Source organism: Lemur catta, chromosome 8 (genome assembly GCF_020740605.2).
Source record: "Lemur catta isolate mLemCat1 chromosome 8, mLemCat1.pri, whole genome shotgun sequence".
Classification (NCBI taxonomy): domain Eukaryota; kingdom Metazoa; phylum Chordata; class Mammalia; order Primates; family Lemuridae; genus Lemur; species Lemur catta.
In genome coordinates, this window is record NC_059135.1 from 86,509,367 (window position 1) to 86,532,507 (window position 23,141).

General features: G+C 39.0%; 1 protein-coding gene across 5 annotated transcripts in view; it reads left to right on the forward strand.

The window, feature by feature from the left end:
- The window catches only part of NCKAP5 (NCK associated protein 5), a 768,565-nt gene that overhangs the window by 60,743 nt on the left and 684,681 nt on the right, over window positions 1–23,141 (forward strand). For 2 of the 5 annotated variants that reach the window (XM_045560318.1, XM_045560317.1), the window contains exon 1: window positions 22,794–22,933. The exons of the other annotated variants lie outside the window; for them this stretch is intronic. The gene's annotated coding sequence lies outside the window, so the exon portion shown is untranslated. Of the gene's footprint in view, window positions 1–22,793; window positions 22,934–23,141 lie in introns of those variants that run through there. 5 annotated transcript variants of the gene reach the window in all.

The following is a 23,141-nucleotide window of genomic DNA, read 5'->3' on the forward strand; positions in this document are numbered from 1 at the left end:
TATCTTCTTTAAGATCATGTATATTTATAACATCACTAAATCTTCCACTTGCCCAAGTTTGAAATGTAGGACTTCCATTCTTCTCTCATCTTCAACCATCTGTAAATTGTCAAGCCTTTTAGGTTTTCTGATTATTGTGTTTCTCCTATCTTTGCCTTTTTGTTCTCTTTGCTATGATCTTATTTTTCTCCTGCAATTGTTTGGTCCTCACCTCCTCTCTTTGCAGGCCCTGCACCTCTGTGCCTCTGCTCACCTCCCTGAACTACCCCTTCCTTACCCTGCTAGTGCTGACAAAATCCCATCCCTTCCTTTGGGACCAGCTGGAATGTCAACCCATTCTATTATACCGTCTCCGATCACACCGGTAAAAAGTGATTCCTCCCTAGAAGAACCAAATAACACTTTGCATTTTCTCCTCTTAGGGGCATTGATTTCCTGCAAACCAAACATCTTTACACTGAGTAACGAGAAGGATTTGGAGTTTGAAGTCAGAGGTTCTGGGACTTTAATCCAAAAGCTGCCAAAGTGAACCTCTGATTTCTCATTTATAAAATGGCAATAAAAAAACTACTTTTAATCATCACTTGGCATCTACTCTGGCCTCCTGAGATCTTAAAAGTCAATAAATTAGTTAAAACAGTTCTTCCCAAGGCGAGGGAAATCATAATGAGTGACGATCTGAGAAGTCAGTTGAGGAGGGAAATTCAGAAGATGTCACAAGATTTTTATGAGAATTAAGTCACATATATATGAGAAGTGGTTTTATAACTAATTTTTTAAAAAGCATTGTTTCATTTAAAAAATAGTTGCTTTGAATTTATTTTTAACATCTATATATTCTCTTTAACACCCTACATATACTAGCTTTTCAAGATTGGTGTTGAATAATTATTTGTGAATAAATCCATAAGATTCAACTTATGAAACAATCTTATCAAGAGTTCCTTCTTTTTAAAAACTCGTCTCTTGTATTAATTGAGACCTACCTAGATCTGGGAACTGATTCAAGGCAGTGAAACATGAATAAGAAAGTTAAATTATCTAATATTTTTGTAAATTGCCTTCTTGTATAAGAAGAATGATCTTTTAATAAATTAATTATTTCCTTTCCCAAATGAATCATTCCATGGCAAAAAAAAAAAAAAAAGTTTATAGTGTCCTCGTGTGAAATTAACAAAATATGATGTAAGAGGTTATTTTTTATCATCACGTGGCATCTATTCTGGCCTCTTGAGATCTTAAAAGTCAACAAATTAGTTAAAAGAATTCTTCACATGGAGAGCACAATCCACAGGGAAATCATAACGAGCGAAGATCCGAGAAGTCAGCTGAGGAAGGAGCGTTCGGAGAAGAGATGGGTTCAAAGGAGCGGCAAGGCCGCCTGTGTCCGGCCTTGGGTTCAGAGGTGCCGGCAGTCAAGTTCAGGGAGAGGTCTAACTCCTGTTCTGCTGAGTCCATAAAGAGGAAAAGCAAAGATCAGAGTGCAGGGAAGGAAAACAGAACCTTGGCAAATCCCTGCCGATAACACCACACAGAGGACTCTACGAATGTCCGTATTTCAGATCGGTGTCTCACATTCATTATCTCACTTATCCTTTTAACACCCCGCTGGGATAAGGAGGGCAGGCTTTGCTATCCTCTTGTTTGACAGCAAAGAAAGAGAGGGACCACCCAAGTCTCAATGTCCCTCTCATAGATTAAGAGGTATTTTTCGGCAATACCCAGAGATGTGTACATCTTTAAATAAAGCAAAACAAGCCAGGCACAGTGCCTCATGCTTCTGATTGTAGCACTTTGGGAGACCGAGGTGGGAGGATCACTTGAGCCCAGGAGTTCAAGTGTGCAGTGAGCTAAGATCATGCCACTGCACTCCAGCCTGGGTGACAGAGCAAGACCCCATCTCTAAAAAACAAACAAGCAAACCCCTCTCTGTGTTTTGTTTTTGTCTTAAAACATTCTTCACCATTTGCCAAAGTTTCTGGGGCCCTTACGTTAGCAGGTCCATTGTACTTAAACAGCTTAAGATGCTGTGAGTCCCTCTCTAGATCATGGTACCAAAACTTGAAGACATAAATCCTTCCTTCCTGCCAACCTTTTCTTTCCTCATCTGAAGAATGGGGCAAACCTTTGGAATCCTGGACACTCATCAGCTTTATATAAAAGTCTCGCATAGATCAATCATGAGAATTGGGAACATTTTGGACAAGGAAGTAGACTGAAAAAAAATCAAAGGCCAGTTTTTTAAAATAATAATTAGGTACTAACATGAATTGGAGTGTCACTTGCTACGTTTTTATTGTACATTTGTTAATCATCTTTTATGTAATTAGGAACATCCAGTTGCCCTGGACAGGGGGGTGACATTGTCTGAAACATACCAATGAATAACCTTGGCTTCTAGGTTCAAAAGTCACCTGTCAAGTTAAAAACAAAGATCACCAGAAGAATGCAAATAGACTCAGCAGGTCCCTTTACTCATGCTTTCCTCCCCTTCCCTCTTCCCCCAGAGAAAACAGTTAGGAGGCAGGAAGAAGAGAGAGGAGGTTTGGAGTGGAAGGAGGAGAGTCAGGGGGAGGTGGGGGCACAGCTGAAAAAAGCCTGCTCTGAGCTTGGGCCCAGGGAGGAGAGTGTGCCCCTGCAGAGGTGTGGCCTGACAAGGGCAGTGGCATCCTTGGGGCACATGCAAGGCAGTCCATGCCAGAGTGGGCTGTATCAGCTCAAGGATCTCAGGAACTTTCTAGAAGCAGGGTCCAGAAGTTGGCTGGAGAGAGAGTACACGAGGAAGGAGGACCAATCCCATGGAGGAGCATCCCAACGAAACAGAAACGTTCCTGCCAGGGATGCAGAAAATCATCTGCATCTCAGCGCATCACCATGGCCAGATTATCTGAGTGGGAGTTTGTGGGATCATCCAGACCAGCCAGTGGCCAGTACCGGAGGAATATAGCTGTTTTCTTCCACTAAAGTCCAGACAAAAAGAGAATCAGCTAGAGCAAAAGTATCTAGAACCATCCAGAACCAAGAGAAAGTAGGACCAGACAGTGGACTAGCTCTTCCCCAACTTTTCTGTAAAAGCTTGTGGAGTTCACACTGACCCCATCCAGGCAGGGCAAGGAAAACACAAGCGAGAACATTTGAATGTTAAATGTGACAGTCCTATAAACCTGAATCCCTAAGGAGAATCAGCCTGAGAAAATTCTGGAGTGACTAGTCTAAGGTTTTGTTTTTGTGTTTTGCCATCAGGCAAAACAGACAGAGAAAGAAAAGCTACATCTTGGCAAATGTGTTTTGGGGACTATACAGTTGATATGACATAAAAGCTAATATCTAGAGGCAACCTCAAATGCCCTTTATCTTTATTCGAAATGAATACTCAGAGATTCACGTGCAGTTGATGAGTAGGGCGTTGAGGGAGGAGAACTTTGTGGCTGCCTCTTTTTCCCGGGCAGATACACCTTCAGGCCTGCAGGCTTTGCCAGCTGAGTAGCGGCCTGATGCAGGTGGACATGAGGCTGCCTGGCGTCTGCGCCATGATGGCTGGAAACTGGCCCCCGTAACCGCAGTTTGTCTTTGTCTCAGAAAGGCGCAAGTCTTCCCTTTCCATAGTTCAGCAAACGCTTACCAGGCAGCTAGTATGTGCCTGGCACTCTGCTAGGTGTTGAAGAACTGATGGCTAAAGGTGGTCACAGCACCAACGAGCTGGCCCTCAGTCCCGCAGACAGCAGCCTGGGAACAGTTATGAGCAGTGCAATATGAGCCTCACAGGAGCAGGGGAGCAGTGGGGGGCCCTGGACAACTTTATGGTGGAGATGATGCCGCAGTAAAATCTTCCCCATTTGAGAACCACTGGTGCACATAAGTTCATCAGATGTCACAGGGAAGCTGCTAGGGGACTTGCAATAGTCACAGGAAGGCTGGATCTCAGCCGTGACTCACAGATGAGGAAGGTTTTGATAGGCACAAAGGAGTGGGGGGATCTTTCCAGAGGAGGCTTGTCTGTGTCAGAACCGCCACCTCCTGTTCGTATAACTCTGTCTAGAGTCATGAATTCAGCCGGATTATTACAACTCTTTCTACTTTATTTCCTCCCTGCCTGCCTCCTGTCTTGGTTTGGGTACCTGACCCCTTTTTTCCCACTGAACAGAGCTCAGGTGTGTGACAGTACCTGCCCTTTCAGAACTCCAGACGAGCATCCTTTGTGTCTGATGCCTCTGCTGAGGCAGGCAGGTTTCATCTGACATCTACCTGATGTCCCCGAGCAAAGCTGCAGGTTACCCTCTGGCAGTTTGTCAGCCTCCGTGCTCTGCTTAGAGGTTCCTATGGAACTGCTTTCTCTCTGTCTCTTCAGCGGGGCTTTTTTGTTGTTTGTTACATTTTGTTCCATTCTGAAAGCAGCGTGAGTGTGCTTCTCAATTTCCTCAACTTGAAATGCAATTGAATTGTATTTGGGAGTGAGAAAAAGAATGACACCTCATAGAGTTTTTACAGCAGAGAGACTGAAAGAGAGAAATGGATACAGAGAAGCATCTATAAATATATAAATAACAATCTTGGCTATGGCATTAATTTCTCCTGAGTTAGCTTGGAGAGTGCCTAAAGCAACTGGGGTATCCTAGAAAGACCTCATTTAAAAGGACAGAGCAGAGGAGGCCCCCAGGAGCAGCATGAAAGCCACGTGGAGTGGTGATTGCTGGAGGAGGTCTGTTACAAAGAATTTAAATACTGAGTAGGTCACAAGGTTAATTTGTTATCTTAGTTCATTTTTCATTTTGATGCTGAGCTCATAGCTACCCCATTCCTTGGAACCTCCAGATGATTTTGCAAACTGCAAATTCACTGCTGCATGACTATGTGGGCAATTGGTGCCTTTTTTGGCGAGTGTTTTGTATCCCAACTCTGCAAAGATGTCCAGCTAGTTCAGTAAAGCACCTCGTGCTGACCTAGTCCATCTGCCGGGACAGCCTTAACTTTCAAACATTGGAGAAATTTATTGCAGGTCCCTTGATAGTTCAGTTCAATGCAAAACTCAGAGTCCAGACCTTTTTATCCTCAGAAATCTGAGACAAGTCATATATGGCTCCCCATCCAGACCTCTCTAGAGAAGGCTAATATTCTAATGTACGATCTTTCAAGCTGAACATCAGGTGTGGCTTCGGCTCTCTTTCTAGCCTTGCTTGCTCGTTGCTTGTGGCAGATGATCAATTGGTCGGGCTTTCAGATACTGCACGTGACAAACACATGAATTGTGACAGAGGAAGGAAAAACATTAGACCCCCGACTCTGATGTGTGTTTTGCAGGGGAAGCTGTCTTACTACGATCCTACATTCTCCAATATGTGAAGCTTTAAAGGAAAGAGCATATATTTTTTTCTTCACAGAAATATAAATCCAGAATTTTAAAAGACCTTTAAAATCGACCAAGTTCATTTGCATGTCTCAAGTAGGATCATTTTTAATAACACTAAAGCTAAACCCTTGTCTGTGTCAGGCACTCACAAGGGATTTGCATGTCTTAACTCGCTGGACCCTCACGACCGGAAGGCTTAGAACTGGATTTGAACTTACGCAGGGTGGTACCAGAGTCCAGGCTCATGAGAACCGCGCTCCATTGCCTCTCATGTTCTAAAGCCTTCTGTAAGCCAGCGCTTTGTTCAACAAGGGAATGACTGTGGATTGAGTCCTACTGAATACCAGGCACTGCACAAATGTCTTATAATGTCATCATATGAATGTATTATGTACGATTATGCCCAGCCTACAAATGTAGAAACTTAGATTCCCACAGATGTCAAGAGTCAGAGCTAAAATACAAATTCCAGATTTGTTTTCTAAACTTGTACCACCTCCCAAACCACACACACACACACACATACACACATTAGCTGTATCTGGAGAAGTACTAACTGAACTCCTGCTATGGTTTTATACCATGTTCGCACTGAAGAAATCAAGGGCTGGTCAGTTTTCCGTGGAAGTTCATACAGCATCATTAGAGAGACAATACACAAACAGAAACATGAGGCAATTAGCAAATAGTATAAAGATTTGTTGTGGTGCAATCCCAGTATTTAGCATATAGAAAAAACACACCCAGAAAAGCTTACAAAGAAAAGGGAGAATCTTACGGAGATAGTAATTATATAGGAACTGTGCTGATGGACAGTTCCAGTTTAAAAATATTTGGACTAATTGTGCTAATTTACTTGTATCACAATTATTTGTCCATAAAATGTGTTTCTGTGGTTACCAGAGCTGTGTAAAGCCGTGTAGAGGAAGGCTTTCTTAAACCTGAGCCAGGGAGCAGTCAGGTGTTGAATAGGCTGAGATGGGGACATGACAGGTGTGTACAGGCTTGTTGGTGACAAGGATCATGGTGTCCTTGGTATGCAGTCAGGAGAGGAGGCAGATCAGAATGGTATGCCCTGGTTATTCTTTGCATGTATGTATATGTGCATGTATATTTGTATGTTTATTTTGCCTCCATAGCTGATGTTCAGGGTCATACAACTTGCCACTCAGTCCTTGACACGGTCAAGAACAATGGCCGAACCTGCTCAAGAATGAGATAAATAAATGGCATTGAAACAGTTCTTTGCTGTTGTGTATGCCTACTAGCCCTTTAAGTGTTGAACTGGCACTGTTGCCCCCTACATCTTTTTCAAGCTTTGTTAATCTTATTTTCAGCTTCTGAAAAGAGCAATATATCCAAGTACAATCATTAATTGAATATGATTCAATCTGGTCCCATCTTTAATAAGAAACCAAAGAAGGAAATTCAATTAGACTCACCCTTTCCATTTCAAAAGATCAAATCCTCCCCTTTCATAGTTAAAATTATGAAAGATTATCTTCTTAGTGGAAGGCTACAGGAAAATTTGGGTTCCTGTCAAATATTTAGTGTAATATCCCAGGATCGGGATTAATATTGCCTTTCAGCAGCTTGCTCTGAATTTCTGTAGATGCAATCGCTCTTTTGGAAGCTTCTGAATAAAAGGCATTCTGTACCCTTGCATGACTCGAAGTATTCAGCAGAAATGGTAACAAGATCAAACAGTTTTAGGACAAGTTATCATGCCTTCTGGTCATGAAAATGCAGACACCTCAATTTCATTTCCACACTTCTGTGTTGATCCGCTAACACCTCAGAGAAAATTGAAATTACTGAAGTCAGGTTTTAAGTCTGTGTGAACATTTTGGGGTTGATTCAAAATTATAAGAGCAGCAGTAAAAAATAAAGTAGGATAAAGCAAAGTATAGCCTAATCACCTTTGTTTGGTAGAATTATGTCAAATACCCCTAGAGAATAATAATATTAATTATTATTATTACTCTCAGAGTTAAAATTTATTTCATTTATTTTAGGTTCCAGCACTATAGGTTCATTATCTTCTCAAACCTATGTCTGTTTGATTCTGAAGGCATTGGCTATAACCCCAGTCTGTAACTCGCAAATTATACTGCTTTTTCAACTCTAGTTGATAGACCCATTTTGCCAAAAATGAAATATGTCTTATTATACTTTATGCAACAGATCTGTATTGGGAATTAGTGTTATGTGTAAATAACTGGGATTATTTTATCCTCCCAAGCTTTGTTTTACAGTCTGATGATATGATGTGTTACAAGTATAACCATAAAAGAATTTATTTATGCAAAGCTTTTCATGTTGTTTCAATGAGTTCTGCCTCAAAGCACTGTTCAAACAGAAACCCTAGTGTCCCCTGGTATTCCAGCTAAAAAAAGTAAATATTTGTCATAGGCATACTGCGGTAATATTCCCAACATTGGCAAGAGCATTCATTTCTTTTTATTCCATGCTGCCAGAAGCTGGCACCCAACAACACCTGTGGTTCATACTGAAATTCGAGTCCTGGGTTGGTATTTTCTTTTCCACTCATGGGTACTAGCGAACAGGCAAGGTGTGGACTTCAGTCTCTGAACTGCAGAGTCAAGAAATAACACTGGCTCCATTAGCAACTCAAGTTACAAAGATCCCAAGGGAGAACTGGGTTGGAATCTCTACAATCACAACATTCTAGAACAGTGATTTTTCAAAGTATTTTTAAATGCAGACAAATCCCTTCTTCAAATGAAATATTATTTGTAAATTCAACAAGAAAAATAGGTAAAATAATAATGACTACTGTTTACTCAGAGCTTTCTCTATGACAGACACTCTGCTAAAGTCTCTGCATAGTTTTCCTTATTCATTTCTCAAAAGAACTGGATAAAGCAGACGCTCTTTACATCCTGCGTGATAAAGTAGGCTTAGAGTGTAAATAGCTTAGAAACGTCATGCGTCCTCCTCGAGGAGACACACGGTTCGAATGCAGGCAGTCTGACACCAGAGCCCGAATCCTTGGCCATGCAAAAGCAGAGCTGCCCTTGCAGGGACAGACAATGGCTGGGGCTGTTCCAGGAATCACCTGTCCTTTGTTCCTCACCTACCTGATGACTGTGTGGAACTTCTCCAGCATCCCTAGAGCCCCAGGGAATGCACAAAAATACAAAAAGCAATATAAAGCTGAGAGAGAAGACTTCAGTTTACTCTCTAAAAATCATGTTGTTAAGAGGTGGATGTGTGACAATTTTTTTTCTTTGTTTAGCTTTTTAAATAGGCCTTCCTCACATTTACCGTGAGCTTCTGAAGGTGGTAGGATAGTTTTCCAGATGCGAACTTCCTTCCTCCATTTTTTGAATATATAAACATATACCAAGTTTTAGGAAGTGTATTAGGCATTCAGATTACAAACAAAGAATATAACTGTGTTACTGACCTCAGTGACCTCGCAGGTAGGGTACCCTCCACTGTATCATCCATGCTAGGATTGAGCATCAAAGGGGACACCATTAATAAATCAATGAGAGAAGACAACAGGAATAAACCATGAATGTTCTGAGACAACCAGCTCATAGGCAAGTGGGAGATCCAGGTGTACATATCCATTTTTAATATACTTGTTATATATTATTTATAGAGTGATATGCACAGAGGAGTGGTACCCAAGCAAGACAGAACAGATTTCTTAGAAAGGTGATGCTAACACTGACACTTTGGGGTGTGTAGGTGTTACCCAGGGGAAGACTAGGGATCGGCTTGTGAACAAGAGAGAGGGCCTGGGCACAGGAGGGAAATGGCACATGCGGGAGGGGAGCGAGAGATGCAAGGCTGAGACTGTCAGTACCTGACTAGAAAGGCTGGGCATAATAAGGAAATTGGATGTCATTTTCCAGATTATGGGCAGTCATTGGAGGGCTTTATGCAGAGTGGACAGGTGAACACTTTAGAAAAAACACTGTGGTATGGCCACAGGGACAAAAAAACTAGAGCCAGAAAGACGAGCTAAAAGAGTGATTCTGGGTCTGATCGTACAAAAATCACATGGGGGGCTTAAAAAAATACCCATGCCTGGCATTCACCCCATCCCCAATAAAACCATATCCCTGGGGGGCGGGATCCAAGCACTGGTCATATTTTAAACTCCCCACATGATTCTAATGTGCAACTAGAACTGAGAATCCCTGAGTTGGAAGAATGTTGGTTGAAATGTAGGTAAGAGAAGATGGCGGTTTGGGGTATGCAATGATAGGTAAAAAAAAATTTTTAGAAGGTAAATATAGCAAGAATTGAAAATCAATTGTATGTCGAGGGGTGGGTGGAGGGGTGTGAGCTTGCGGATCTAGGTGGATGGTAATACCTCCAACTAAACTAACAAATTTATAAAGAATATTTTGTACAGGAAGACAAAGAGTTAGGTTTCAGTCACGCAGAAGGTGGGGTGTCTCAAGGACAGCCATGGAAATTATGCAGTCTCAAAAACAGGAAGCCAATGAGGGACCCCAATATGGAACTGGCAGGTGAGAGAAGAGGACACCACGAAGGAGATGGAGAAAGAACAGAGGTGTCCAAGGGACTCCCCCAGCCTTCCCTGTCCAATATGGTAGCCACTAGCCACATGCTGATATTTCAAATTAAATCCATTTTCCAGTGAGTTTGATTAATGGGAAGACCCTGCCTCTTTCAATAAAATCTCTGTAGGCCAGCACCTTCTCTAACGTCACTGTATTTGTTCACTTAACCATTCGCTCGAGCTCTTGCTCTGACTTACTCTCTTACCCATTGCTGTCCACAGAGGGAACCGATGGTGCTGTACCAGAGTCCAGTAAGCCCCGGGAGGCTGGCTGTGTTCCAACTAGGTAAAGCCAGTCTGTCTCTGTTTCCAGTGATGTGAGCTGTGTGTCTCATCATCCTATTCTCTCATGGTACCGATTAAAAACATCGCTCTCTTTTACTCCAGAAATGAGAGCTGCATTTCAGTGGTGAGTGATCTGACTACTAAACACAGGGATTAAAAAAAAATTTAAACTACTCTGGGATTTTCCAGGATAAGAAGTCATTATAGATATTGTGTTGTTTCAGATGTCCCAGAGATTAAGTCGGCCTGAATCAGCTCCCGAGCATTTGATTAGTGAATCTGTGTCATATGAAAATCTTTTTCTGAAACATTCCCACCCACTCCCCAACCTCCGCTTGAATAAAGGAGTAATTGGTGATGAGATCAGAATCTCCACTTAATCTTGACCTATCCCAGATGGTGTAATAGTCATGGCCTTATCAGTAAAGAGTAGAAGGGCAGGCCGGGCTCTGCCAAGAAAATAATACTTGCATTAATTCAAAATCATTTGGATTCATGTTAAGGCTCTTACTTGTCTTCTATAGTTCTTCTGGCTTTTGTCTAATATCGTTCATTGCTCTCCTTACTCACTCTACTGATGCATACAGGTGTGCATACTCTGCACCCTGGAATTGTTTCTGAAAGTTGCCTCTCAGCCCTGTATTGAATTAAGTCCTGCTTTGAAGACACAGGGAAATGTTGTCTTTTAGAGAAATGCTAGTAGAAAATCTTTCATAGTCAACTGTTCATTCAGCAATTATTCATCGATCGCCTACTATGTGCTAGAGTGATGTTGGGTACTGAGGAGCACAGTTTATAGACAATACTCTTAAGATGTTCATAATCTCATAATGCGAAATTCATGGTACCATGTGCCTGGTACTATCATGAAATGTTTTCACATGTTTAACACATTAACTGCCATGTGAGTTGTATTTGACTCACACTGATTTTGAGCCCAGGGCCTCGTGAAGCATATGAAGACTTAATTCTCCAAAACAAATTCATTATGTCGTGATTCACATACAACTCAATTGACATGCAGTATAAAAATTGATTCTGACACCGAGTGAGTTGCATCTAATTCACGCACAGAAAACAATTAAAAGTAACAAATTTTTCATTAAATTAGGAAGGATTATTTTGCTTTCAAAATTTTTATTCTACTTTCATAATAAAACAATGTAGCACCAGGGAAATTTTTTTTTTCTAGTGTGGCAGTCAATGTACTAACTCACTTCATTTTAACAACATTATGAGATAGGTATTGTCATTAACAACCCCATTTTGCAGATGAGGAAACTGAGGAATATAGAGTTTAATGACATATCCCAAATCATATAGCTAATAAAGGCAGAACTGGGATTGGACTCAGGCCATTTATGTTCATAACTTCACTTTACTGCTTCACTTTCTCTCCCCTACTCAATTATGATCTCCAGTGGGTGACAAAAAGAAAGCATGCCTTCAAATTATTTATGGAATGTAGTTATTGGTTTATCTGTAGTTGACATTTAGCGCTCTCAATATTAATGACTCTTGAAAAGGAACATTTTTTAAAATAGGTAATTCTCTTCCTATCAAGCATCACTCAGCCAGAAGGAAGGAAGAGGTAAACATTTATTTCCACAAGAATATGTTGAGTTATCTTTGAGAATTTTTGACATCTTAATCTAAAATATTTTTATAGATATTCTCAGAACCTTTCTTTTATTCCAAATGCTTAAGCAATGAGTACCTAGAATGACGAGAGAATGCTTTGTTTTGGACATCATGTATAAATATTTACACAGTAACACCAATCTTAGCTGGACAACTCAAACCAGATTATACCTTGGGCCCTATTATGAGCTGCCCAGATTGCCTGTAAGTCTTGAAGGTGCCTACTCCCAAAAACAAACTCCTTGAGCCCTAGGAACTTAAAGAAGTTAGATAGATCTATAGCCCCAAAGTACTTAGCAATTTTATTAAGACTTGGGTTTCTGGGAAAGTTTTACTTTATCACCCAATTATTGTCTTGAATCTGCCATTCATTCAAGGGTTTTGTTGGCCTTAATTCAATTCTCTACCTTCTGGGCTCTCAGTGTTTTTTGTTGAGCACTTTTCCACCCAGACAGATAACAGGATTTGGTAACAGTCAGTTTCATTACCACTGAAACTTTTGTAGGTGTATAATTTCTCTGTATAGACTGGCCCCTGCCTACGAGTTATTTAGCCTGTTATTTATCAGAACATAAAACTGGCCTGGCTCTGAAAAATAACTCACTAATTCTTCCCATGTGAAACACTTCTAAAGATAGTTATCAACACACATGTAAATAATCTATCTGAGAGGCTTCCGTTCTATCATAATTCCATTTAATACAGAGATCCCTGGACGATGGAAATATCACCTAAACTCCAGTTTTCAAAAGTTCCTGTCATTCTCTTAAGAAGTAGTCAAAAGAAAATTAATCAAATTGGCAGAGAAGTTATGGTGCCAATATTTCTTTAATTATCTGAGAAGGGCTCCAGTACACAGAGGGGTCACATCAGATCATTCCTTGGTTGATGCACAAAAGAGAAAATACAACTAAATAGAAAACGTCCAATTTACCAAATTAAAGACATACAAATTTATAATAAAACATTACATAACATTTCATTTTTCCATTAAGTTATTTACTCTTTGAAAAAAAAGACTCTTAAGAGTTGGTGTTCGTGGGCAACTGGCAAAACTTTGTTCTTCCATGTTTTGCTGGTGATATTGTTCATCCTTTCCGGAAGTAATTTTGCATTGTGTATCAAGGGCCATAAAAATGTTCTGATTCTTTTACCCCCTGATTCTCCTTTTAGGAATGCAAAATATGCAGAGATCACATAAATAAAGACATTCGTCACAACAGTATTTAAAATACTATAATATAAGAAGCAACTAGAATGCCCAGAAGTACAGAAGTAGTTAAAGAAATTATAATATCCCCATTTTATAGGATATTATACAGACACATTGAAGGGAGAAATTCTTATCATATAATCCATTGAACAGAAATATTTATTAATTGTTTTCTATGTACCAGGCACTGTGCCAAGTTCTGAGACTACATTGATGAGCAGAATCATTACCATTTACCATTGAGCCCAGGGAGCTTAGAGTCTTCCAAGAGAGTTAGATATTTGTTAAATCAACATGCCACTTTGATAGCCAGATATTTAGGGGGCCAATTTGATTGTTTAAAGACTTGCCTTAAACAAGCTACTTGATAGACTTCTATTTGGAGCTATGTCTGTCCATGTGCAGGAAAGATAACCTTCATGCTGAGTTTATCTGTAGCTTAAAAGCAACAACAGGCAATAGGAACATTTGAGCAGAATGGAGGTAGGGAGGAACTCTCTAAGCATTTTCATTATCAGTGGTATTGGGAGATCTGAAATCCAACATTTTAAGCTCAGTTTAGTCTTTTTTTTGACCTAACTAAATGTTAGAGTAACAGTATTTCTGCTTTCCTTTTTTTTTTTTTTAATCCTGTGTGCTGGAAACAGAATATGAATAGTTAATGAGCAGTTTTTATTGTATCTCATAAAACTATAATGATGCTAAGTTGGTTGCTTGATACAGATTATGTGGTACTATTAGTCCCACAGTTCTATTGTAAACTCTGTGATGTTCTCTCTTCAAAGTTTAATGTGCTCTTGCTGTGACAAAGGACGTTAGGCTAGGCGATTAAAGAAAATTCACTTTTGACCTAATTTGCAGATGTTGAAACAAAAGTTAGGGAATGATGTGATGACAGATTCCTTCGTATAGGTGTTGATCTGAGCCACGCATTTGGTGAGTATGTCTATTTCAGAGGGAAACAAATTTGCTTCTTCTAAATAGAACCCTCTCTTCTATGGGCAATTTTACAAAGTTATGAATCGCTAACCACCCTTGGGTTCTTGAACTTTTTTCACATAAATGGATTTGATTACTCTCCGCATTCCAGCGTAATACTTACTGCTTCTTGTTTTGGTGATAAAAGAAGTGGTATTTTTCCTCACTTCCTTATTAGCATTATCACTCCCTTTTTTGATAACAGTATTATGAAGAAGCATTTGCTTCCAAAGTGTAGGCATGATTGCTAAAAATAAAATATGCCTCCCACAGGTACACCAAGCAGAAGCCTTGGTCAAAAAGGCCACTCATTAAGCACATTGCCCGGGTTCTCTGTGGCTCTGTGTCTACACAGGCATTGCAAAGCAGCATATTCACACTTAGGATGGCAGTGATCCCAGCTGCCCTCCTCCACAACTTGGGGATTTCTCCAGCAATGAGTCAGTGAGACAAAAAGGCCACATTGAAGAAGCAGCCCTCAGGGCCTGCAAGCCGTACACCTTGCAAATGGATCTCTTCATCTGTCTCCTCTTCTACCTCAGGCTGCAAGTCCAGGGTGGTGGTTAAAACGTTCCATCGACACACAGTAATTCATTCTGCAGGAAGTAGGTCACACGTCTGAAAACAATCTGGAATGGCCGGTTTGAATATAGGAATGTGGAGAGTACGACTGACCAACTTGGCAGAAAAGCAGGGTTCTATGGATATTTGTTTTTGGGGGAATTTATCCTTTCAATATTCTGAGGTTCTCTCAAATGCAGTACTAGTGTCCTGTCTGTCTCTTTGGCATCTGGACAGAACTGGATACCTGAATTCATGTTGTATTTCCGTGAACTTTGGGAAGATGACCCTAAAAATGAAGCTTTATTTCCATGAAAACTCTAAACATTATGTATCAGAAAACTCTGTATGTCTCTCTCCCTTTCTTCCTCCCTCCTTCCTCTCTTTCTCTCTCTGTCTCTCTCTCTCTCTCATCCTCTCTCTCTCCCTCTCTCCTAGTGTATGGATTCCAAGGTTGATGAAAAGTCAAAATCTTCAGCTCCCTAATGATATCAACTTAAGTATAATGCAGAGCTGTAGAAAGGAAGAATAGTCTCCTCTGGCTCCTCCTGGACCCTTTCTCCCCTCCCCCTGCCCCACTCCATCTGCCTTAAGGACCCAGTGATAACTGTCAGATTGTACCCATTTGAGAGATATTTTATTCATGTATCAACAAGTATGCAAACATGTATGTTTCCTTTTAAATTTTACAAAAAGAAATCATCTAATACTGTCTTTTTGACTAGGATTTTTTTAACATAATATCTCATAATGAACATCTTTCTGAGGCAACGTATATAGAACCACCTCACCCTCTGTAACTCCTGCATAATATTCCACTGGGCATGATTTCTGCAACTGTCCCTGCACTAAGGGTTATTCAGAATGTTTCATTGTACCATTACAAAGGACACAAATCCTATGTAGTTTTGCATTTGTTTTCATAGGATAGATTCCTAAAAGTGATTGCTGAGTGAATCATATATATATATTTTTAAGTTGTCACAGATATTGCCAAATTAATTACTAAAAAATTTATCGCAATTTGTTTCTTCTCCAACAGTATATAAGACTGCCTAGTTTCCAACACTCTTAATGACATTTGGATGTTACTAGTATTTATAATTTCAGTCAATGAAATAGGTAACATATTGTTTGATTTGTATTTCACTGAGTATATATAGTAAGCCTATATTTTCAAGGATGTATTTTGCCAGTGCAATCTTTTATGAATTGTGTGTTCATATTCTTTGCCCATTTTTATATTACAGTCTCTTTTTACTTAATAATTTGAACGAACTGTCTTTATATTTGGGATATTAAGCCTTTGTTTCTTATGTGACTTGAAAACATTTTCTTTGGTATTTTGACTTAGTTCATAGTGTCTTTGCTTTAAAAATATGATAAGTTTTATGTAAATTATGTCTCTTTTTTCCCTTTATGGCTTCTGAGTTTCATATCTTATCTCTCTTACTCTGAGTTCATAAAACCAATTTAATGTATTTTCTCCTAATCCTCTTGTTTTTCAAGGTATTATTTTATACTTATAACTTAAATTCTTCAAGAATTTGTTTCTGTATGTGGTGTGAAACAGGGTTCTAATGGACTTTCCTCCACCTACAAAGCAAATATCCTAATATAATTTACTGATTAACATAAGATTTTCTTTCTCATCTGAAGTATTAACCTTAATAAAATTTTATTAAAATTATCATAATTAAGTTTACAATGCTGTTTCTGGACCTATTTCTAGACTTTCTATTCTGTGGTGATGATTTATTGCCCCTGTGCTAGTGACAATTTGCTTACCACTTTGGTGATAGTATTTCAAAGTATGTTTTAATATCTTGTAGGAGAAAACTTTCTTAAAAGTTTTTGAATATTCTTGAATATTCATTCTCCTATATGAACTTTGAGTGATTTTTGCTGGGTGCCCCCTTCCCAAAATATCCCATTGTGATTCTTATTAGAATTATGTCATTTATATATTACTTTGGGAATAATCACTTTTATTATAATACTGATAGCCAAATATACAATGTATTTCTACCATTTATTCACATGTAACTTTTTAACATTTTTGTCATATAGATTTTCTTGGAACTCTTTTAGTAACATCTATCCCTAGGCATATCAGAATTTCAAGATTTTTCTTTTAATTTTTATTCCTATTTCTATATAGTATAAATAAGCATGATGACTTTTTGTATTTATCTTATTTTCAGTTGCCTTAATATATAGTTAATATAATAATAAATTCAATTGCTAGATTTTTTAAAATGTTAGTACATTTTTATATAACTAAAATAAATTATACTTGGTCATAGCATGTTATGATTTTATTACAAGGCTGAATACAATTTGTTAACATTCTATTTAAAATATTTACATTTAATTTTATAAATGAAATCAGAATTTCTTTCTCTATGTGAGTTTCATCAGGTTTTGGTATTAGGATCTACTGGCTTTGTAAAGTTAATTGTGAAAATTTTATCTTTTTCTCCTCTCTAGGACAAATTAAATTATATGGGGATTATCTATTTCTTGAAATTTAGATATGATTCAACTGTAAGATCATATTTGCCTATTTTAAAGCTATAGAATCTTAGCAACATTTTTATTACCTTCTTTTGTATACTTCAGTTTTGTGCTTCTTCTTGTGTTAATTTTAGTCCTTTATATTTTGCTTGGAAAATATCTGTTTTGTAATGCAATGTTAGAGAATTACATAGTCTTCTCATTTTTCAAATCATTTCCCTACTCATTTAGGTCTTATTTCTTAGTCTTTATGTTGTGTGCTTTTATCTTTGTTCCTTAATTAGAATGCCAGAGAGTTACCTATTTTATTTGTCTTTGCAGATAACCAGCTTAAGTTTCATTCATCCTTTGCTTTTTTGTTTTGATGTTGTTCCTGTGCCTGGAATATAGTCACTGAGTTTCTTGCAGAGAACTTCCTACTTTGTTATGAAAGTCTTAGCTCAAATGCTTCAGAGAAAAGTTTGCTGACCAGTTTTCCTGGCCACCCTCCTATCCCAGGATATCCTATTGCATGATACTCTTTTATGTATAGCTTTGTAGCTACTATATAAGTATCTGAAATTATCTACTTATTTTTAAATTTTCAAATAGAATTTTTTTGTCATTTAGAACAGCTTTAGATTTATGGAAAAACTGAAAAGATAGTACAGAGAGTTCCCATGTCCCCTTCATCCAGTTTCCCCTATTATTAACATCTTATATTAGTATGGTACATTGGTCACAATTAATGATACACTATTATTAACTAAAGATCACACTTTATTCAAGTTTCCTTAGCTTAATTTTTTTTTTGCCTGTTCCCCTTACCTATCCAGGCTGCCACATGTAAATTAGTTGTCACACTTTAGGCTCCTCCTGGCTATGACAGTTTTGCAGTCTTTCCTTATTTTTGATGACCTTGACAGTTTTGATGGGAACCAGTAAGAACTCTTTAGGATGTTCCCATATTGGTGTGATTTGTTTTCTTATCTGATTACTCTTGCTAATGCTTCTGGTACTGTGTTAAATGAAAGCCACAGAGTGGGCATTCTTGCCTGGTACCTGATCTTCCATGGAAAGTGTTCCGTTTTCTCCATTGAGTATAATATTAGCTGTGGGCTTTGAGGTACATTTCTTCTGTACCTGATTTTTTGAGAGTTTTTACCAAGAAAGGGTGTTGAACTTTGTCAAATGCTTTTTCTGCATTTATTGAAATGATTGTGTCATTTTTATCTTTCATTCTGTGAATGCTGTGTATCACGTGGATTGAATCACATATCTCGACTATTCTTGCATCCCAGAGACAAATCCCACTTGGTCATGATGTATAATCTTTTCGACACATTGTTGAATCTGGTTGGCTAGTATTTTGTTGAGGATTTTTACATCTACGTTCATCAGAGATGTTTGCCTGGAGTTTCCTTTTCCTGTAGTATCTTTGTCTGGCTTTGGTATCAGGTGATACTGGACTGTCAAAATGAATGTGAAAGTATTCCCTCCACTTCTATTTCTTTGTAAGAGTTTAAGAAGATTGAATGTTTAGTGCATTTATTTTCAATCCTTTTTTAAAATAAGAACATTTAAGGCTATATATTTTCTTCTGGGTTTAGGTGCATCCCAGTTTTGATGTGAGGTTTTACATATCTCTTGTACTTTGTGTTTTTATTGCTTTTTTGATCCTCGGTTAAAAGACTATTTTTTAATTTAAAAGCACTTAAGAGTTTCTGTGTTTTTTTGTCCTTTCCTCATTCACTTCAGGGAATTTTCAGTGTTTTCTTTGTGGCCACATGCATAATCAATTTCTGTGAATTTCTGTCCCATGAGCATAAAAGAAGACTGCATTTTCTGTTCATAGCATACAAAATATCCACTTATGTACACACAAATGAAAACTTTGTACTCAGTCCTCTCTGCCTTCTCATTTGAAATATTTAGAAGTTTGTTTCAGACTCTTATTGTATTTTCCATAACATATGCATCTTTTGTTTCAAGGAAAAAACTTTTTTTTAACCCTCATTGCAATTCACTATGTTATTGTCATTGATTTCATTTTATCTTCTAGTAATTCTTGGCTTAGCCCTTCTTCTTCTTCTTTTTTTTTTTTTTTTTTTTTGCCACAGGGCATCAGTTTCCACTGCTCTCTAAGCCTGAAAAGCTCTCCCTGTAATCATAATCCTTCATCCCCTTATTTTCTGATATAATCTATATGCTGACTGCTCTCCACATTATTTTACAAAGAGAGATCAAATATATACTGTTTTTTGACTTGCTTAGCCCCAGACTAATATGCCCAAGTACCCATTTCTTCTCCACATAGGTGTTTATTAGCCACCTCAAATCTCACATTCCAAAACAGACATCTTGACCTGTGTATCAGAAACTCTTTCTCCATCCTCCCCTGTGCAATGATATTTCAGATGTTAACCGTTAAAACCTAGGATTCACCCTAGGTTAGGTTCAATCCCGCGGCCAGGGAGATGTTCAGAACGGAGGATGGTGTCGGACCGTGTGTGTAGAGAGGAATTCCCGTAGACTCTGACTCCTCTACCCTTTGAAGTGGATCCTGGCAACCCACAAGGTTCCCCTGCAGGAAAACCATCTAATCATTGGCCTCATTTAGAGTTTAACTATATTTTATGGTCTCCTCAGCGACTATGAAGTTAAAATTCGCAAGACCCAGAGAACATAAATTACAATAATGCCTCTCATTTTCTTTGTCAAAATGCTTTGAATCACAAGAATGCTTTTATTTTTATGACTATATAAGATGTTTTTATGGAGGTTTGTTTCCTCTTGCCCCAGGCTTAAACAAATTCTAAAACAGAACTTTTCAAACTGTCAGGTGTCTCCGAGCTACTAGGGATTTTATAGAAATACAGATTCTGACTCAGGACGTCCAGACTGGTGATGTCAATACTGTACTTTTGCAGTCCTGGATTTTTTAAAAGTTTGTTTTGGATTTAGTTTCTGAATTCCATCAAAAAATAAAATCTCTATACTTTATGGACACATTTCTTTTTTTATATCAAACTTTCACCCACCTTGAAAACTCATGTTATTTATTAAGCCTGGCTACAAATGATATTTGTTTCAAAAAGTCAACTGAATTTTAAAGAATCAGAATTTGTTGGTTCAGATGAGATGCAAGATAATTTATCATATAATATGAAGTCAGTTCCCCATATGGCATTCTAACATCGTCTGACTAGTAGCAAGTTGAGTGACTATCTTGGTCTGCTCAGCACTTTTCTGGTTTTAGCACTGATAGTCACGCTTATTGGAGACTCTTGAGTCCTGAGCAAACTGGGACAGTTAACAGCAGCATTGGAAGGACTCTTTTGTGACAAATTATAGGCTCCCAAAGTGACTGTTTCGAAAGGCACAGTACTCCCTGACAACCGTGAATTTTGGTGCGTACCTTAAACCATCACTTTTCCTTAGTTACTCCTCATAAGAGGTGGGTAGAGCAGGTTGGATCTTAATCCCAGAGTAAGTGACTTCCCCGGGATCACACTATGTTAACTATGGCTTCAGGTTCTTTATCTACACTTTTCCCCATGATGAGAGTGCAGTGATGCTTGCTTTCTACAACAGAAGAATATTTGTAAAATCAGATTTTGGAACTTCTTCCTTTAGAACGTCTCTTTAAGACTTCTTATTGAAAACAAAAAAAAAAACAAACGACAACCCTCCCTTTCTTGTATTTTGTAAAGCTGGGTACACAGAGATAAATGGAATACATTTTAAATAGTCTGTCTTTTGAAAGTTGAAGTTCCTCATGGTCTCCTTCTGGAAATGTTAAGTCACATTTGCTGACAGTTATCTCACCAGCGATGATATTCAGGATAGTATCTGAAAAATTAACCTCACATGTCCTAAAATTTACTAAAATTGCCTTTAAAAGCAAACAAGGGTCATGTAGCACCTTGTCCTTTGAGTGAGATTACAAGAGACATATCAAAAATCTATTCTAATTGGATCCAGAAATCCCTGGGCATTTGGCAATTAGTAGTAACAATCATTCCATTAATAATGTATGATATCCCTAATGCCAAGTACGTCATTTGTTATTAAGCAAAAAGGTTTCAGAACAAGTCTTGGTTTAAAAAAAGAACGTGGTGTAACTTTGCCTTTAGTTTTGTGGTACATGAACACTCGACGTGGACGTATTCATAGACGGAAACCAAACCATGCTTCCAGGATGCGAAGGTGGGGTGTGGCATTGTGCTTACAATCACCGACTGACTGGAAAAGGTCTTGAGCCATAACCAAGTAGTAGGCATTAGCTACGGGTCATCAGTTTTCACTGGAACGGTGGTAATGTCAGTTAGCATTTGTCAAAACCCTAAATACCTCGTAGTAAAATCTTGCAACAGACTGTAAATGTTCGCCTTGGAAACACTCGGGGAAGTGTGCGTGTGCAACTGGAAAATCGTCTGAGAAACTGAATAATAGAGCTGCTTCCATGCAGAGAGGCTCCTGAGCTTGGAACATGTCCCAAATTAGATGTATTGAGATTCCCCAGGCTGCGTTTTGCAATTCAAATACCCCAGTACCTTCCATGGCAGCCTCTAAGTCTCCCCAGTGGTGGGTCCTTTGAATGTTCACACATAAATGGGGGTCTTTGTTCTCTGGAGCATGACGCTGAAGTAAGTTTTGGTAGAAAAGGGATTGCATGGGCACATTGGAGAGCCGTGCTTTGGTGGTAAATTCAAACTTAAAAAAAAAAAATCTCAAAATGAGTAGCTAAGGATAAAGTTAAAGATTGCAGGTTAGTACTACCCAGGGGCTCTCTGCACATCTGTCTATATTATTTAAAAGTGCAATCAACAGTTCAATAAGTGTCAGGAAATTTTGTGTTGGAAAAGTCATGGAGTGATTAGGGGAGTATGTGAGAGATCCCTATTTCCCTTTGGCCGAGCCTGTTTGTCCCAGATTAATTTCTTTGACCAGGGAAGAATGTTACTCTGTGACCCGAATTCTCCTTTCCTTGGTCCTGAAAATGGGTCACAGGCAATTCCTTTCTTCGCTAGGTTTATCGCTGTTTCAAATCTCTGAAGAATCACCCATATTTGTGGCACCAAGGGATCTACAGGATACAGCCAGCTTTCACTGTTGAGACATCTTTGTTCAGATGTTTTGTCTTACTAACAGCTGAAGACACAACTTACCAAGAAAAAATGAGAGGCTGTTCTCTTTGGCTTAATATTCTGTTCCATGCCTGTGGCATTTATGTAAACAGTTCTGCTAATCTGTAGAATGATAGAGCAACCTGTGTTGAGTTTAAGCTCCTTGAGGACAGAGCCATGTATATATCATCGTTTAGTCTTCCCAGACCTAGCCTGGCCCATCAAACATGTCACTCCAAGTGCCACCGTCTTTGGGAATTCCCTGGTCCTATTTGCTCCCTCTCTCTCTCCCCTTGCGTTCTGTGCTCCAGCATGATAGCACATTGCACATTATTTTGTCTGTCTCCTCCCGTAGACTCCAGAGAGCAGATCTTTCATTTCTTGATTCCCAGGGCCAAATGCAGTAGGTGCTCAATACATGTGGCAAGAAATGAATGAATGGAAGGCACTAGATAAAGGTTAGCTGAGTTGAATTGACTAGAGCAGGCACACCCTCTAGCTATCACTGGGGTGGGATTTAGTGCAGGTGATGTAATGGGACTTGACAGGGTAGTTAAATATTGACAGGCAGGAGGAAGCACACTGGCCGTGCTCAGAAAGAGGCAAGTAAGGGCTGACTGTGGCTGTCAGATCAGAGCTGGGGCTGGAAGTGGCTGCCATGGTCCTGATGACCCAGTGGAAGTCACTCGTGGGTGCACTGAGCCCTTGCTTTCTTAGAGGTAAGGTTTGGATGCTGGCTGGGAAGATAATGGATTGTGATGTGAGTGAACGCAGGCTGTGGCTGTGGCTCGGGGGTGGCTGGCAGCCCACTGGTATATAGCTCGTCAGATCCTCATTGAAGGCAGGGAGCCTGAGCTCTGTTTGGATCTGTTTCCCCTCACCCCACCCCACCCACACTCCCAAATGATCTGTGCATTGATATAATCT